The following is a 3,289-nucleotide window of genomic DNA, read 5'->3' as shown; positions in this document are numbered from 1 at the left end:
TGTAAATTTAAGTGAATCGCTAACGCTAAATTGCTAAACTAAGACAGACAGCACTGAAGTGAACAAAAGAGCCGTAGTCCACATGAGAGAAGCGATAAGGTGAAAACGACCAGTCCTTTACAATTTTTATTTAAAACCCTTACTTTTTTTCCTTTTTTAATAACATTTTGAGATTAGAAAGAGCAGTAAACCCATTTTCCTAACGTTGTTTTGGTAGACAACGGCAAAGTTGACACGTTTCCATGGTAACCACATGTTACCTTTACTGTGACATCAGAGACAGAAAGTAAATGTTTAGTCACCGGATTTTATATATTTGATATAAATACCTTGTAACTAAATTAATTTATATTAATAATTGCTTTATTTCATACACACACCATATGCACAACCCTATATATATATATAGGGATTATATTGAACAAATTCGTTATAAACATAATCAATACATTTTGGATTTAAATTAGATTTAAAAATGTTGATGAACATGAAAATGAAAAAAATATATATTGTTTGACAAATTAATATGAAAACAAAAACACTACAATTAGTGTGCAAAGATACAATATACCTTACCACTGAAACTCATGTCAGAGCGCAAAATTTATTCTTGAATTTATAAGGAAAGCTGGCTGTGTGGGGGTGAACACTGATCTTATTGCAGTTGTTTTACAACCTTCCATTTTGTACAGTGACATCTGTACAAAATGCTTACTGCTTACTCCCCAGAGGCCCCATTTGGCTTTTTAACAGTGATTGCTGACTTTGATGTTTTTCTCAAATGTATTTATTTATGTATTAATTTATTATTATTATTATAATATACAATCATTGTAAATATTTCTTTAAAAAAAAAATACCCCACTGGGGGATGAATAAAGTATTTTTCTATTCTACTGCATATGATGAGGAGGAGTGGAGGGACTGAGGCCCATGTGTAAACCGAGAATATACACACATTGTTTATCCAGGATTAAGATGTCTGCCAGCCTGCTTAGTTTTTCAGGATTGTATTTAGACATTTGGACACACACGGAAATTTAAGCAGCTTTGAGATAAGTTTCAACAAAGAATTTGCTCCTAATTTTACATACAGTAATTCTTGCTTGATTAGTTGCATATTGACATTATCAACAGATTTTATGACAGGTTATTTGCTTTTTCAACCAAATTTCATTAGGTTAAGGATGGTTTTCAACCTGAAATATGAAGAATATTTTTACATTTATAGATTTTTTTTTTAGATGCCCCTTTCTTCACCAGTGAATCTTTGTGCAAGTCATTACTCCAACAAACATATTGTACATTTCAGAAATAATATTCTGTTATAATTTCATGAGTAATCTTCTTAATTTCTCCCATAATATGTATGTTGCCTAAACATAATACAGTATATGTTTGCCTACCAGAAACACATAAGAGTGTAAGACGCAGTTCTCTACATGCTGCTCCAGGCATATGCTTGTTTAGATGTGCCTGGTTCATATGTGAGAATCATGTTCTTTGACTTCTCCAGTACCTTCAACACCATACAGCCTCCCATACTGAGAGACAAACTTCTAGGTATGGGGGTGGCCCCCTCCCTGACATCATGCATTACAGACTATCTGACTGCCAGACCACAGTATGTCAGGACGGGGAGATGTGTTTCTGGAATGCTGGAATGCAGTACTGGGGCTCCACAGGGTACTGTTTTTAGCTCCTTTTCTTTTCACCCTCTACTCATCGGACAATAGATACAACTCAGAGTCCTGCCAGATACAGAAGTTTCTGATGATACGGCTGTTGTGGCATGTGTGCATGGTGGACAGGAGTGGGAGTACAAGGACCTTCTGGAGGCTTTACTGACTGGACCAAAACAAAATATCTTCTCCTGAACACCACCAAGACCAAGGAGCTGTAAGAGCAGCGAAGGTCCTATTGTTCTTCAAGGCGTTATTATTATTTGCGCATTTTTCGCACTTTTAAGTGCTTTCCCGTGCGCCAAACCACAATTTTGCCATGCGTGTCAGACCTGGTGCCCTATATGTTTTAGTCACTCTGTAGCGCCCCCTAGAAGTTCACTAAATACACGTGTCGTTGGGGTTAGTTCTGCGTAGGTGAACGTAATTCGGTACATGCCTTCATCATGCCAGCCCGCACAAAAAAGCCCTGGGACGTCATAGTGCCAGGTCCAAAGGTCCACAGGACAGCCATTTTGAGTGGAAGATGCAAATTGGTGCCATTTTGCCTATTTCCACACCTCACAAATGATCGAACTCCTCCTACAGATTTAATAGTAACGTTTTCAAACTTGGTCAGGTTACTCAGTACTGACTGAGTACATATGTGTATACTGACACTCACCTGTTACGCCACCTGTTCGTGCTTGGAAATGTCACTTTGTTTCCACACCTCGCATATGATCAAACTCCTCCTACAGATGTAATGGTAACACCTTCAAACTTGGCCAGGACGTGTGCATGTGCTCGGGCCCGATCACTGCTGTTTGCAGCTTTAATTTATGATTATTTTTGTTTGTACAACCATTGTAAATATTTTAATTTAGCTACATGACAATTTGAATTTCCCCTACAGGTGATATATAAAGTTTTTTCTATTCTATTCTCTGTAAGTAAGCTCTGTCATTTCCTATTTCTTTGCAAGTCCACAGCACTGCTATTATTTTACCAAGGTGAAACATTTTCTTTCTTTTATGATCCAGAGAAGGTCACTCATGCTTTTATCACTTTGAGATTAGACTACTTCAACTCCTTGTATGTGGGTGTAGATCATGGACTGTTGTCAGAGTTGCAACTGGTTCAAAATGCTGCAGCACAGCTCCTGACTGGTAAGTGCAAGTAAGAACATTTTATTCCAAATAATTTTGTGTGAGTTTAGGTGCTTGAATGATCTAGCCCTGGCTTATTTATCTTAACTTGTTCTTTCTCTTAGGTTAGCTATTGAGCTGCTCTTGGTTGTACCTAAAACCAGGCCGTCTTGTAGAGCTGGCCGATACTTTTCAATGGCAGTTCTTAAAATGTGGAACAGTCTCCCGCTTCCGATCAGGTCACGCTGACCACTTCAATCTTTTAAATCTTAAGACATAACTTTTCTCTCAGGCTTTTCCAGGTTGACTTTTGCCTAGGTTTTAATAATTTTACATCAGTTTTAACCATTTTAACTCTTGTTATTTATCTTTATCTGTCTTTACACAGCAATTTTTTATTTATCGTTGTAAATATGTTTTTTGTTCTGGTTGTGTTTAATGTTCCTGATGGGAACAGCCAAAGCCATAGTGATGAATTTG

This window comes from Leuresthes tenuis, unplaced genomic scaffold, assembly GCF_036924035.1.
Source record: "Leuresthes tenuis unplaced genomic scaffold, fLeuTen1.0.hap1 SCAF_5, whole genome shotgun sequence".
NCBI lineage: Eukaryota > Metazoa > Chordata > Actinopteri > Atheriniformes > Atherinopsidae > Leuresthes > Leuresthes tenuis.
Note: the sequence above shows the minus strand (reverse complement) of the source record.